A 16,107-nucleotide genomic window follows, 5' to 3' on the forward strand; every position below is an offset into this window, starting at 1 on the left:
GTTTACTCGGTCCTTTCTTAATTGTAAAACTTAATGTGTTTTGAATTTTTCATGACTAGATACAAAGCTATGGTGAATGAGTCAGGAGAACTCTATGCATTGCATGCTGCACAACTCCAAGGGATGCCATTCTCAACACTGTAAATATGGCTTTGATTATAATGAATTTGTTTGATTATAAGTGGGAGGTATTTTTTATTTATGTACTTGAGAGACAGTTGGTGCTTCCATCTGCTGATTCATTCCCAAAGTGCCTGTGGTGGCCAGGGCTGACAAGGCCAAAGTCGGGAGCCAGGATTGCAATCCAAGACTCCCATGTGGATGATAGGAATGCAATTACTTGAGCCATCACTGCTGCCTTCCAGGGTCTGCAATAGCTGGAATTAGGAATCAGAAGGTAGTATCAAACCTAATTATGATATGGCACATGAGCACCTTAACCACTAAACACTGACCTCAGAGGGTATTTTTTTAAGTGATTTAGTTTAAAATATAGCAGATTATATGTAATTTAAAAAATGATTTGGAGCCATGATTTAATTATACTCTAGATTTATAATATATAGGTATATACTTAATCATATGAATCCTGTAGAAGCAAATTTTTAACTAGTAGAAAGCCTTAGACTAGAAAGATTAACAAAAAATTTTCCATTTTGTTTTTTAAAGTAAAATCGTACTGTTCTGCATGTTGAAAGACTAGAAATAGAAAACTTCCAGAGTCTATGGCAAAATGACAGATCAAAGGGTTAATAAATTCACTTTTATTTCTCAGAATTAAGATTTTTTTTGTACTGTTTTTCTTATGCTTTTTTCTTACTATTAATATCAAATATAAAATTTTGAATATAACTTCTAAAGCATTTGAAGTCTCTAGAGAGAGTTTCTTTGTTTTTTTTTTTAAGATTATTTATTTGAAAGGCAGAGTTACAGAGAGGCAGGGGCAGAGAGAGAGGTTCCATCCACTGGTTACTCCCCAGATGGCTGCAACAGCCATCTGCCAATCCGAAGCCAGGAGTCTGGAGCTTCTTTCAGGTCTCCCATGTGGGTGCAGGGGCCCAAGGACTTGGGCCATCTTCCACTGTTTTCCCAGGCCATAGCTGAGAGCTGGATTGGAAGTGGGCAGCCTGGACTCGAACCTCACCCATATGGGATGCTGGCACAGCAGGTGGTGGCTTTAACCACTGTGCCACGGCACTGGCCCCTAGAGAGAGTTTTTAATGCTTCTCTTTTATATTATCAAAATTCTTGTATCTTGCAAAGAATGCAAATCATACAAATTGTATTCTTCTAAACCCTCTCCCACAGATGGAACTACCATTAACACTTTGGAGAATATTCTAAGCTGTGGTTGCATCTCCTTTTTTTTTTTTTTTAAGATTTTATTGATTATTGATTTGAGAAGCAGAGTTACAGACAGTAAGAGGGAGAGACAAAGAGAATGGTCTTCCACCCGCTGGTTCACTCCCCAGATGGCTGCCACAGCCAGAGCTGGGCCAATACAAAGCCAGGAGCAAGGAACTTCTTCTAGGTTCACTCCCCAAAAGGCTACGTCAGCTGGATCTGGGCCAATTGGAAGCCAAGAGTCAGGAGCATCTTCCAGGTCTCCCATGTGGGTGCAGGGGCCCAAGCACTTGAGCCATCTTCTGCTGCTTTTCCCAGGTCATAGGAGAGAGCTGGATTAGAAGAGGAGCAGCCAGGTCTAGAACCTGAACCCATATGGGATGGCAGCGCTGCAGGCAGACAATTAACCTACTGTGCCACAGCGCCAGCCCCATGCTTCTCCTTTTATCTACACTGCTTTTTTTTTTTTTTTTTTAAATCACTTTTTATTTTGAAGGAAAGGGGGGGAAACTAAAGTGGGATTCTACCATTGAAATTTCTACATCTTCATTTTTTTCACTGAAAAAGATATCAAAGATAGGTCTGTGTACATATGCATGGGCAAAAGCACATAAATGTTTAGGGTTACATAGTGTCTTACTGTAAAAATAAACCTTTGTTTACTCAACCCGGTGAACATTTAGGAACTATACATTAATTTAGTTCCAGGATTCTAGTTGCTTGAAAATTAGGATTGCTTAGCTCATTTAACCATAGTACAGTTTTGTAACTTATTGATGTATCCAGTGTTTGAACCAATAGAGCCTATTTCCACTTCATCATTTAGTTTGTGTCATATCATAGATGGGATAGTCTTTTGCTTATAGTAAAAAAAAATATGTATTTGTCAAAAGGTTGCAAATGTGAATTTAAATACTCACTCTGCTCTTTTACTTTGATCTTGCACAAATCATGTAACTTCCTTGAACCCCAGTTTTTCAAAACTGAAAAAATGTGTGTAATAATACATATTGAAGAGCCAGTTTAAAGAAAAAAGAAGATAATACATGTCAAATGCTTCAGAATAAACTGAAAAGTAAATATAAAATAGTTTCCCACCTTAAATTAGATTTTTCAGGCTCAATTCTGAATCAGTTCAATGCTATTTCTTGAATACTATTTATGCTTTTAATAAAATACATATGGTCTCATCTCTCTCCTCTTATTTTTTTATGGCTTAGCAATTTTGCTATATTAGTTTTGTACTTACACATGAAAAAGAAATTACTGTATTTTTCAGTCAACATTTTCTTATTGAGTACCTGCTATGGCAGACTTTGTGCTGGTCTTGGAAAAAATAAAGATACATAAAATCAAATCACTGCTCTCAAGTGCCCCACATGTAGTGAGACAGACATAGAAACAAATAAATGAAATACACTGTGATTGATAGAATAACAGACAAAAGTTGAGATTCCCCCTACACAAAAATAAAGCAAGTGATTATGTATCAGTAAGTCAGTCACACTCTGTCACATTCTTACTGTTGGCAGACTTTAGAAGGGAGACATAAATCTTGAGAAGCTTGTGCTTATGTAGATAGTAGTTTAAAAAAATTTTAAACTTGTGACATTTTTCACATATACCATTAATAATAAATACTTAGCTACCTATACATGTTATGTACAGTCTTGTTATTACAGACTGTGTCATTAAAATACTTTACCACATTTCTTCTGGTATCTGTTTTCCTTCTATTCCCATTCTCATAATCAATGTAGTATTTGTACATTTTTAAAAGTTCATGTAAATGTGATTATGTTGGGGATGCTGCCTAAACTGTGCAATTTGCTGTTTTCATTTTGGCGTTAAGACTTTTGCGATATACTACCAGAGGAAGTATGCATTTAGGGAAATGAAGGATTCAGCCAAAAACAAAACATGTTTTGGGTTCAGGAGATGGAGGGTCCAGTACACAGTAATGAAGCAATGGGAAGAAAGTCTTGCACCTGGCTCAGGTTCCCCTGTTACAGATTGAAATAGACTGATGATGAGGGAAGGAAGGAATGCCTCTAGGAAAAGTGAGGAAAGAAGAAAGCAGTTCTTCACGTTCCACATGAGGGAAGAGTAACTACCTTATAAAATGTTAGCTTTGAAAAGCCTGTAACCCAAAACAGGAAGTGTAGTCCATGGCCATACTGATCTTAGAAGCTAAGCAGGGTCTGGCTTAGCTTGGATGGGAGAAGAGGAATTGTCCTGATGACTTATCACTAAGAAACCTATTTTGTCTTTTAATGCTAATTTACCATAGCAGATCATATATTTACATCAACTTTATACATCACATATGTTTCAAATATATTGATCCCATTTGGAATTTGCGTTTCACATTATTTTTGGATGTATAAAGGTTTTATTTATTGTCATAATCTTAAAAAAATTATACATATACACACACATATAAACAGTTAACAGTTTTTTCTTTTGGTTTCTTAAGAGGAATTCTGTTGTAATTCAGAAATTATTTCCTGTATTCTTTCTGCTTCCCAGAACAGTGCTAGTAAATGTTCTGGTATATATGAAAATATTTTCTGTGCTCGCTTCGGCAGCACATATACTAAAATTGGAACGATACAGAGAAGATTAGCATGGCCCCTGCGCAAGGATGACACGCAAATTCGTGAAGCATTCCATATTTTTGAGAAGTTAAAAAGAAGAGGTGGACCCGTCCCAAAATGTCCCTTGCCCAGAAGAAAGATCGGGTAGCTCAAAAGAAAGCAAGCGTCCTCAGAGCTCAGGAGCGGGCTGCTGAGAGCTAAACCAAACAATTTTCTATGAAGATTTTTCTGATAAAGACAATAAACTTATTGACCAAGCAAAAAAAAAAAAAAAAAAAAAGGAAAGAAAATATTTTCTATACTTTCAAAGTTACAGTTACTATTTAATACCTCCAAATTCTTAATGTTCTCATCATTGTCTTTTCTGAATTCTGAAATGTTTGACCCAGTATATGCAACTTGTTGTATTCTAAAGAACCCTGTCATAAATGGTAGTTTTTCCCCGGAATATAAAATGTTCCATATATTGGGTCAAATTAATTATATTAAACTGGGAGTTTTTGAGATGGCGTAACTATAATATTTATGATTTCCCAGAAGTAGTTGTATATTGCCTAACTTAGAGATTAGACATGGTTCAATCTTCCCATATTTGCATATGAACTGTATTTTGTCTTTGGTATGCTATTTTTGAATTTATCATCTATAATAGTACTGGTAGGTACCAAGAAAATTGCATCATTTAAATATATATATATTTAAATTTTGTTTAGATGGGTAAATTTATCCCCATTGGAATAATGATTGGGAGAAAGAAGTCAGGATTGATTTTCATACAGATGTATGCATCATTTCTTTTATTCTCTTTTATGACATTGGAATCACTGAAGTTAGAGAATCCTTTATTCACATTGTTGTTTCACTTCTTCCAGTTATGTTTAACAAGGTTTTAAAATCATGGAAATAGGCTAATATTGTTACCTGCTCATGTTCACCTGTGACCTTGCATGTTAAAATCTTTCTGTATCTCCTCAAGTATTCATTAGTAGGATATTTGCATTTATTTTAGGAGCCAGACCACAGGCATAAGGACAAATTATATGAAGAGAAAATGGAGCCGGCGCCGTGGCTCAATAGGCTAATCCTCCACCTTGCGGCGCTGGCACACTGGGTTCTAGTCCCGGTTGGGGCACCAGATTCTTTCCCGGTTGCCCCTTTTCCAGACCAGCTCTCTGCTGTGGCCCGGGAAGGCAGTGGAGGATGGCCCAAGTGCTTGGGCCCTGCACCCCATGGGAGACCAGGAGAAGCACTTGGCTCCTGCCTTCAGATCGGAGCGCCGGCCGCAGCGCGCCAGCCATGGCGGCCATTGGAGGGTGAACCACCGGCAAAAGGAAGACCTTTCTCTCTCTCTCTCACTGTCCACTCTGCCTGTCAAAAAAAAAAAGAAAAAAAAAAAAAAAGAAAATGGAGGTCGGATATAAAGTGATGAAAAGATCCTTTTGTACCTAATTCAAATCTAACTCTGGGACCTCAGACTGGTCCTCATATTCTGTATTTTATTGGAAAAATAAAGCATTAAATGAGATTACTAAAAGTTTTTCTAATTATAGTGTTATATATGAGTATTTTAATATTTTTGATTTAAATTGTTTTGCTTTCTAAGTTGATATATGAAATGGGGATGTATGCACTGCCAGCATAATTAAACTAAATTTTACCCAATTAACTTCATTTTGTTTTCTACTTATACAGTCATTTTTACCCATTTTATCTATACCACATAAAAATGTAGAAAAGAGTGACATGTAGGAAAGACTTTTCTTTTTTTCTTTTTCTTAAGATTTATTTATTTATTAGAAATGCAGAGAGAGGAGGGGGGTAGGTCTTCCATTCTCTGGTTTACTCCCCAGATGGCTGCAATAGGTGACAGAGAACCAAACTCTTGGGCCATGTTCCTTTGGTTTCCCAGGCACATTAGCAGGAACCTGGATTGGAAGCAGAGTACCTGGGACTGGAACAGGAACTGGAAAGCATATGGAATGCTGGTATCGCAGGCTGTGGTTCAACCCCCTGGGCTACAGTGTCACCCCAGAAAGATTTTTCATAAGCACCAATTTACAATGCTGCAATTATGGTGCTACAAATATTATCAGCTGTTTTTATTTTGGCCAGTAGTTAGAGATTTTTAGTTATGCATTAGATAAATCATTTAGTCAAGAAATATTCAGAGGGCTACTTTGTAAAAGGTGTGTTTTTAAGTTGAGACATAAATATGTCATACTTCATTTCTAAAGAGCATATTTGTTTAGAGCTTCTGGTTTGTCAAGGACTTTAGACAGTTTAGCTCTTATATTTGGTTTTGAGGTGGCAGAGAGGTCTGAAGAAACTAAGAATATTACAAATAAATTGTAGTTGGGCAATTTGGAGTGTGTGAATTGTGGAAGATCTAGGCAAGTATTTCTTAGGTGCTTTGTATGGAGTGGTTCTCTGACCTAGTGCCAGATAGGACATGACAGAGGCACCAGGTATGATTCACCAGGACACATGTACCATACACAGTAGAAAAAGGTATTAATGGGAAACTTTGGTCACTCAGTAACAGTTACTCACTTCTTACTCATGCAAGATACTTCTTAGTGTACAAAATAAAGATTACGTTCTGTCCTTAGGAAAAGTATTTTGTAATAAACTAGAATAGTTCAAAGTGAAAATTAATAAACAATGAAAATTTAAGATTTTTTTGGTGATTCACTTTAGGAAAAAGAAGGAAGAAAAGAGATGGGAAGAGAAAGGACTACAGATCTTTTGAAATAGCATTTGAACTGGGTGTTGAAGTTGTAGAATTTCTGTTTGTGATAAGGAACGGGGAGGGATGAAGTCTTGAAAAAGGGTGGGATATAAGCAACAATTATATAACTTGTTGAAGTAGAAAAGGGAGAAAATAATACTGGGAGAATGGCCTGCGAAGTGGAAGTTTGAATGGGTTAGGTGGTTTTTTTTTGGGGGAGGGATTGGGGGGGGGAGCATAGGGTAAAGTAGCCTGATGAAAGCAGAGATTACATGCTTTAGTAGAAGATAACACCAGATTATCTAGGGTTTTGAAATTAGGACAGGAGTATAAATCAAGGTAAGGAGGAAATCAAGGACTAAGATTTTTAAGTCAAGGGACAACAGGATGTGAGCAGCTCTTTAAAGCCTCCATGTATCCTTCTTCCCCTACTAAATCACAAGCTCTTTGAGAGAAAGATCTTACCTGTTCTTTCTTCTTAATCCCTCTCCCTGAAATATTCTTTGATCCCTTCCCTGCCTGGGAAGTTTATTTCTTTTCATATGGAGGTAAATTATGCAGTTTTCCCTGTGAAGGGTTTTCAGGCCATCCAGGGAGAGCAAGCATCCTCCTCACTTACTTACCATGTTCCTAATCCTAGTACCCAGAGTACTTGCCACTTGGCTTCGTTCCTCTCCTTCACTAGACTGATACTTTGTGAGGGTAGGGAATTTGTCTTACTGTAATTTGTATCCTCAGCACCTAGGTATTCAGCTAAAGTGCATGACATACAGTGTTGCTTAATAAGTCTTTTGAATGAATGAATGAATGATAATTTTATAGGTGGTTCTAGTGGTGATATGCACCATGAATTGAAAGGGAACTTCAGGCAAGGAAACTAGCGAGGACATCTTTGTGGTGACAAAGTCTAGTAATACAAAAAATGTATTCAAGAGTGCTGAAGTAACCTTTAAAAAAATACAGCAAAGAAGGCAAGAACATTAGTTTTGAAGTAATGACTGAGACTGTGAGATAAAAGATATCAAAGGTGATTTGATGGCCCAGATTGGTTCATGTAGACAGGAAATAATATGTGAGTAGCATTTTGAACTATTCTGGAGATTTTAGTAATTATGATTTAACCTAACCAAACACTTAGGCTTAAATAAACCTTTTACTTATGTTTTGCTGTTTAGAACATGTTGTGCTGTTCCTGTGGTCTAGAATTTCTCTGCTTGGGACTCTAGAACACATTTCCCTGGGATATGAAGGCACATTAATGTCATTCTCTCTGTCATTTCGGCCATATAAATTCAGAGGCTGGTTATTTTCAGTGATTTGCATATACCCATGCAGATCGCTCTATTTTGTAATGTTAGGCTCTTTTGGAAAGAATAGTCAAAATGTGAAACATAATTCTTAATTTTGTCACCCCTTCAGCAAGTTGACTGTCCTCTCTTTAGTAAAAGAAGGTCCTGCTTATTTCTGAATAGGGTTAATTAAGCCTTAGGGCAGTGCTTGGTATACAAAGATCTGACTGAGAATCTGCCTGTGTCTGGAAGATGCTGATGTGACCACTGCATTGCCCACAACCAAAGAGAGGAGAGAGCTTCAAGTGAGTCCTAGATATACAGCTTCTGGGAGTTCCTTTCTAAAACAGAGTGATGCCCTTTAACAGATGGTTATATTTGTGCGACAGTTTGTATTTTTTTTTAGTTACTATTTTTCTTCTTAAAAGCAGATAGTTGTGATGAAATTATGTTTTCAGTTCAGAAATGCATCTTATATATGTATTATACATTTAACACATGACATGAACCCAGAGACTTTATATACGAGCATAATTGTCCGGTAGAGCACTTGACACCTTTGATGATTGCTTTGTGAATCCAGGAGTGATGTTTCCAAAGCATAATCAGAGCAAGCTTGATGCAATCATTTGCTCTGCTATAATCTACTTAGAATTCTAGAAAATTCAATTCTGGAAAGATGAGTGAAACATATTTTTTCTTATCTTTTTGAAGGAGTTTTCTTATCTTTTTGAAGGAGTTTACCACAAACTTTTATTATGTTTATGCCTAAAATAGAAAGTATCCACAAAGATTGCATTTTTTGACTCTATCTTAAAGTGCTAAGGTTTACTTTATTACAAAATATTATAATTTAAAAGATAAATGTTTTATTTTGAACTCTGGCCTTAACTTAGCATTTGGTTTTATTTTTATTTTATTTTTCAGTTAATGGTGGAAAGAAAGAGCTTCCATGGGAATGTTAGCAAAATTTAAAACTTTTAAATTGCTACTCTAGTAAATTTTTTAGAAAGAGTAATTTTAAATAACTGCTATTCTGCCTGAGATCTATCTGTACTTTAGGCCACCTCTGTACTAAGTTAAGTTTGGTCTGGTCCTAATAATGGGTGTTCAGTGGTCTCTCTTAACCATATTTCTATAATACTAGAAAATATTCTGCCTTTTCCCTACTCTCTTCAAAAAACATCCAAATGTTTTGTTTTCTTTTAAGGCAAGTCAGAAATGAGGTGCTTAGGGTTTTTCTTTTTAACAAAAGGTAAAAGCTTTTTTCCTGTTTTCAAAGGGTGCCTTTGATAGGAATATATTTTGACTTTTGTGATAAATTATGATAGACAAACTACTGAACCTTTTTTGTCTTCTGTCAGATTCTTATATAAGGACATAATGTAGGGTTTTGTTTTATGTAGTTGGTTGTAAAAATTGTGTTAATGGTGTGCTTATATTAAAGCTTATTAGCTCTTTAAAAAAAAAACAATATTAAGTCCTCTTTGGAGGATGTGAAGTATAAGAAATGTTTTTTCTTTCATTTTGCTGAATCCTGATTGTGTATGCACATGTAGGGGTCAGGAGAGATCAGTTTTGAAAACTGTCCAGCATCCTTTTTGTTGTTGTTGTTATTGTTAAATAAATTTTGCTTCTGAAGAAATAGGGGAGAATGTGAAAAAAGAGAGTAGAGGAATTAAAAACCATTCCAATAAAATGGTCTAATTTATGCCTCTGCAGTTAAGCAGTGCTCCTGGTTAACAGAAATACCCTTCAGCTACACAGGATTTTGGAGGGTTGGAGGGCACTCATTTGCACATAAATAGCCATTAACTGATAAATTCCCAGAGGTCTCCTGTTGCATGTTAGTGGTTCTGACCTACTTAGCCAGCTTAAATTTGTTTTACAGAATTATTATAATTCTATCCTTGGTACTTAAACTTTGTGATTAATGCATGCCTCACAATACAATTAAAGTATAATTACAGAGTTTTTGCAGTTTCCTATCATGGTGTTATTATTACAAAGATCTGGATTTTGCAAATAGTAGAAGACTTAAGTTTTCGATATTTATCACTTCTGCCATTGCTCTGTGATTATGTTAAATGGGATCCTTTCATGTCTGAAGAATGCACTGGAGAGAAAGTAACTCACTAAATGTCCTATTTGTTAACTAGGAGATCATTGAGTCAGTAAATGTGTGGCCACCTTGATATGCTATCTACAATGACATTCTTGTTTACATTTTTCAAATGTTTCTGGACTACAATAGAATCTTTGTATCATTTTCTCATAAAAGCAAGATAAATTTTAGGAGACAGTAGAGAAGCACTAGAATGGTACTCAGGAAATCTGAATTCTTAGGCTGACACTGGCTGCTTAGTTACCCAGAACAACTCATGTTCTGGAAGGTTTGTGTCCTCATCTGTACAATGAGTAGTTTGGACTAGAAAGAGCTGGCAGACTAAAGCACTGCAGGCCAAATCTGGCCCCTGGCCTGATTTTATATAGCCATGGAGCTTAAGATTGTTGTGGACATTTTCAAAGGTTGGTACAAGAATCAGAAGAATACATGACATTGTGTGTGGCCCTCAAGGCCTAACTATGTACAAAAAATGTCTGCCAACTCCATGACTACATATTCCCAAAGGATCCTCTCAACCGTTGACATTGAGTATCAAGTTATAGTTGGTCCTTTCTGAATGCTGATGTTTTCTAGCCCTCTATATCTATCTTGTGTTTCATTTCTTTCATGTTTACTATTTTATAGTGAGCTGTTGATGTGACATCCATTACCTGCCTCTTCAGTGCCCATTAAACATCTAATTGATGTTCTCTTGGAGTGGTAGCTGCTTTCTAAGGCTTCAGAACTTGAAATCTAGGTTTCTGTTAAAAGAAATTATCTGGTAAAATGAGATACTAAAGTGTCTGTTTTTTGGGGGAGTAGAGACAAAGAAAGTGTTTGGCTTGTTTTGAAATATTTAATACTGCATCAGTGAACACTTTAAACATTGAATTCTGTTTTATTGAAAAATTACAATTAAGTGTTAAATGATATTGTCTAATGAACTGCAAAAACCTTTTCCATTAATTTTTTCTGAGCATCAGTTTCAGCCAAAGTATGGTGCTTTGTCACCAACGAATTTGGCATTCCCTCCTATGTCATTGACCTTGGAAAAGTCAGGCTACTGTTAAAGCTGCATTTGAATGGTAGTCAGCTACTACATCTGAAGGAATTTAGCATTATATGTTGTTTGCTTGTTAATGTGCATTAAAAGGTAATGAGCTAAATAGTTTTAAAGCATTTTATTTGACACATTGTGGGAGAAACTTTAGGCCATTCTGACAATGGTCAGAGTTAGAATCTGCTTTGTAAATTTGGCTTGCAGTCATCACATTTCTCCAAAGAGAATATGGTTACCCTGTAATAATCAGTCTAATGAATTCAGAAATTCATTGATTGTCCCAGCTCTGGGTAGATTAGGTAGAGACTTGCTTCAAGGAGTGGAATTTATGAAATGTTTGCTGCATCCAGCAAGCAGAGCTGCTATAATACAGCTGCCTCCTCAGTGGTTTGCTTTGATCCTGTGGAATGAAAGGACAGGAGGATCAGCTCAGGTCTAAATGAGATTACAGCTGGTTCTGCCGCTTATCTGGTCTATTGCCAACTAGTGTGGCTTTGCACATCCTAAGGGGTTTACAACAGAAACTGTTTATTGAGTATCATCGGTTTACTCAACACAAGCAGGCTAATCCTTCCCAGCCTCAGCATGTTGTAGAATTGTGCAGGAGCCAAACCAAAAGCTGGTGTAGCCAGACCCTCTAGAGCCCTTTGTCTCACTCTGTATTGATTTTTTACCTGAGTTAAAGACAGTAAAAAAATAAAACCAATAACCAATGCTATTGTGAGCAAAAGGTTAATCTTACCTAAAATCTTACAAAAAGCATCTGTTAACCCTAGAAGGGACAACCTCCTTTTTGCCTTTCTAGTCAAGTGGGATTTTCTAGTTTCGAATTTTGAAGAACAAGATAAGAAAAACAGCTTAAAAGATCTTGCTAGGCATTTCAAGCTAAATGTTCAAGTCCTTTTTTATGGTGCTATAGCAAATGGCTTTTATATAGAATATGGGGTGATTTGTTTCTTAATAGTATAGATGTTTGCTTTTGCTCCATTTTGCACAAAGCAGTTTTTTTTAATGTGATATACAAAATGAATGGAATCAAAGCTGGAAACTTTAATTAAGGAAAAGAACCCAACTGGCAGCATTATGACCAATTGTCATTCTACCTGATGATCCCTTAATTAGTAGTATATTTCTTTGTGAATAAAGGCAAGTGATTAGAAGTATTATAAAGATACATTCTTTTTCAATGATCCTATGTGTACTTTAGTCTTATTTTTCTTATTAAGTACTTTTTCAAACCTTAAGTTCTAAAATTTTAATTATTGTAGTCTGATTGAACAAAGATAACTTATAGTGGTAGAAATTGCTTTGGAATCACATAGACTTGGGTTACAATTCCATTTCTATCCCTTACTGGGCAAATTATTTAACCTGAGTCCATTTTTTCTTCTTTTCAGACTTATTTATTTATTTAAAAGGCAGAATTACAGAGAGAGAGAGAGAGAGAGAGATCTTCCATCCACTGATTCGCTCCCAGATAGCCTCAACGGCCAAGGCTGGGCTGGGTCCACACCAGGAGCCAGGAACTTCTGGGTCTCCCACATGGAAGCAGGGGCCCAAGTGCTTAGGCCTTCTGCTGCTTCTCCCAGGCCATTAGCTGGGAGCTGGATCAGAAGAGGAGCAGCTGGGACAAGAACAAGCGTGAATATGGGATGCTGGCATCACAGTTGGTGGTTTAATCTGCTGTGCCACAACTCTGGCCCCTCTGAGTCCATTTTTCATCACCAAAATGGAAATGATATTATTTACTGTGCAATGTCTAATGAAACCAAATTTAAAAATAGTAGAAAGTTGTGGCTGGCGCTGTGGTGCAGTGGGTTAACGCCCTGGCCTGAAGCACCAGCATCCCATATGGATACCAGTTCTAGTCCCAGCTGCTCTACTTCCAATCCAGCTCTCTGCTATTTCCTGGGAAAGCAGTAGAAGATGGCCCAAGTCCTTGGGACTCTGCACTCACGTGGGGGAAAAAGTTCTGGCTCCTGGCTTCGGATTGGCACAGCTCCTGCTGTTGCAGCCAAATGGGGAGTAAACCATCGGATGGAAGACCTCTCTCTCTCTCTCTCTCTTCCTGCCTCTCCTCTCTCTGTGTAACTCTGACTTTCAAATAAATAAACAAATCTTAAAAAAAAAAAAAATAGTAGAAAGTAAACAGTTAATCAGGTTAGTTATGGCTACTGTTGTTGCTCAGTAGCCCAAAGGCATTGATGATTATATATGTAGAATCCCTCCTATGAAGCTGGAAGGTATATTTAAAAAACTGTTTTGCAGTAATCCTGGAAGCTTTGCTCTGTACCTATAGATCTGAAAAATCATTGCCATTTTTAAAGGTATGAGGTCTCAGAAAAGTGGGCTCAGGTTGCCAGGTAAATATCCTTTGCTTAATTCACAGCAGTGCCTACTGGAAGACATGAGTAAGAACGATGTGCTACAGGTTGAGCATCCCTTATCCAAAATACTCAGAAATCTGAAACTTTGTGAGCATGAACGTGATGCCACAGTGGAAAAATTCCACAGCCGATTTCATGTAATGTGTAGAAGTCAGAACAAAGGCTCAAGATATGTGTATAAAGAGTGTATGAGAATAAATGAATTTTGTGTTTGGACTTGGGTCTCATCCCTAATAAAACACAAATATTCCAAAATTTTAAAAAAATCTGAAACACTTTCAGTCCCAAGCATTTCAGATAAAAGATGCTTAGTAAACTATTTTTAGAATAGGTGGATACACTCTATTTATGTCCCTTCTAGCTTGAGTGGTTATTGAGTTTCTTTATACACAGAAGGGAATGTGTAATTTTTGTCATCTATATTAAATACTAACTAAAAGACAAAGGTACATTGTTTGAGAACAGTGATCTCTCAGTTTACTTTCTCCTAATTGACAATGAATATGTGTCCTCAGCTATATGTAAGCACAAAAATGTTACTATGGAAACATTTAGAGGCTTTCTAAATGTACTATGTGATGGAATCAGCGAAGACCGATGTTTATCTTAAACATGTAGCTTGTCCAATATTTAAACCTAATGGACAAGATGTGTACCAGTTGAAAATGTAATATTTATCCAATCATTTCTATTCTATCAAGCTAGGCTCTAAAGCAATAGGTTGTACTCATAGAGTAATAAATTTTTAGTGCATTTGGAGATAAAGGCTATTGGTGGTGATTGCTTAAACTCTTTTTGCTCAATCATCTGAATGGTGCAAATCAAAGCATTTTGTCAGACTGTGAGAAGTTTCACCTAGATATTGCTTCCCGCACACACAGGTCACCATATAAATTACGTTCATGGTTTTACAGCATAGCTGGTGCTGGAAGTTAAATTGATGCCCAGTGGTGGAACTCGTAAAACATTTTCCTGTTAACACAACCAGGCAGCGTTGACATTGTTGATGGTAGGTTCTATCTAATAAACCATTGGTTCTAACAGTGATTTTTACCGTGTTTCAGAGGTGATGATGATACAAGTTTAGTGATCCAACAGTTCTTCCTGAATGACAGAAAATTAGCTCCACTGTCTGTATTACCAAATGCTGGGAGGAGTAAAAGTAGGGGGTGATTGGAGCCTAAGTAACCTCATGTTCTGAAAGATGATGAATTACAAGAACAAACTCTTTAACTTGGTGTATAACTTCTTTATAAAAACGGTGATTTTTTTTGTCCAAAGAATGTGTATATGTCATCTGTTAGAAATTTGGAAATACCTTATTTCCTTGATGTTTAAATGTGTGTGCCTGCTTTTCAGCATCTTTTCATAGGTGCTTTTAAGCTCATAATCATTTCTGAAAGAACAGCAATTTTACATTTATCTTTTTGTCTCTGTAGTTTCTAAAGTTACTTTGCTGCAAAGATGTTAAGCTCAGGTTCTTAACTGTGGACCACAGCCATAGTTAATCTAAAATGTTTCTCCCCATACGAAATTTCATGGGTTAATTTTCCTGCTAAGAGTTATAAACAATGGGTACTATTTATTTTAAAATTTATTTTGAAACACTAATGCTTCAGACATAAAGTTTTATGAAACTTCATCTTTTCTTGTTTGCAAGTAAATTAATTTTTCCCATTTCTAGTTAAAATTCACAGAGTGCTAACTAAGCCCTACTTCTTTGACAGCGTGAGCAAGGATCCTTTTCTTTTTTTTGGCATTATATCCTCCTATAGCACAAATGCACATTTATACTCAATTGTGAGTCTTGTTGTAGTTTGGTTCCATTTTATGAGATACCACAGATCTTTTATTCACCACTTTAACATTTCCTATCCCACCATATGCATGGATTTTTTTTATTTTGCATCAGGAGATGTGCTTTTTTGATGTACAGATAAATGTTATCAATGGTGCTGTGCAGATGAAACCTGTCATGTACAAATAGCATGTATCAAGCCCCAAGCATGCAGAACCAGATAAAGTGGTTCATTTGCTGAAGCCTTGCAAAAAGAAATTAGTGATATAATAAAAGCCTTTGAGGCTCTCAGCCCTAATAATGGAGCTTTAGAATAAACCCCACAGATCATTGACTCAATGGATAATCTTGTAGAAAAACTTTTCTCCCTCTGTGTTTTCTTCCCTTTTAAAGAACTACAGTAAAAGTGGTAAATAACATCTCTAGAGAGAAATGTGTGTTTAAGTAACTGAGATAACTATAATTTAAACTTAACATATTTATTTACTGTTAGATACAGTTTCCAAACAAATACATATGTTTTTTTTTTTGTTGTTTTTATGTCTGGTTTTGTACATTGACTAGTCATAGCATATCTGTGTAGAATTCAGATTAAATATTCCAAATTAGTGTATTTGGTATTTAAAGGTTACAGCTGGGTTCTTAGGGACAGTAGAGATACAGAGTGGAGAAATTAAAATGAGGAAGTGGAGGACTGAGGGTGAGAAATCAAAGTGAACATTTAGTTTCTACTTAAAATGTGTTTGTAAAATGCTAGAAGACAAAAGAAAAGGGGCAAGATTTCTATACATTTACAT

At 36.3% G+C, this 16,107-nt stretch overlaps 1 protein-coding gene and 1 non-coding gene across 4 annotated transcripts in view; both read left to right on the forward strand.

The window, feature by feature from the left end:
• Nucleotides 1-16,107, forward strand: part of MMS22L (MMS22 like, DNA repair protein) — a 120,018-nt gene that overhangs the window by 51,860 nt on the left and 52,051 nt on the right. The window lies entirely within an intron of this gene.
• Nucleotides 3,917-4,023, forward strand: LOC127493308 (U6 spliceosomal RNA). The gene has a single exon (XR_007923367.1). It is a non-coding gene; the product is annotated as a U6 spliceosomal RNA (small nuclear RNA).

This window comes from Oryctolagus cuniculus, chromosome 5 (genome assembly GCF_051225735.1).
Source record: "Oryctolagus cuniculus isolate XC-2025 breed Fujian yellow rabbit chromosome 5, ASM5122573v1, whole genome shotgun sequence".
Taxonomy (NCBI): Eukaryota; Metazoa; Chordata; class Mammalia; order Lagomorpha; family Leporidae; genus Oryctolagus; species Oryctolagus cuniculus.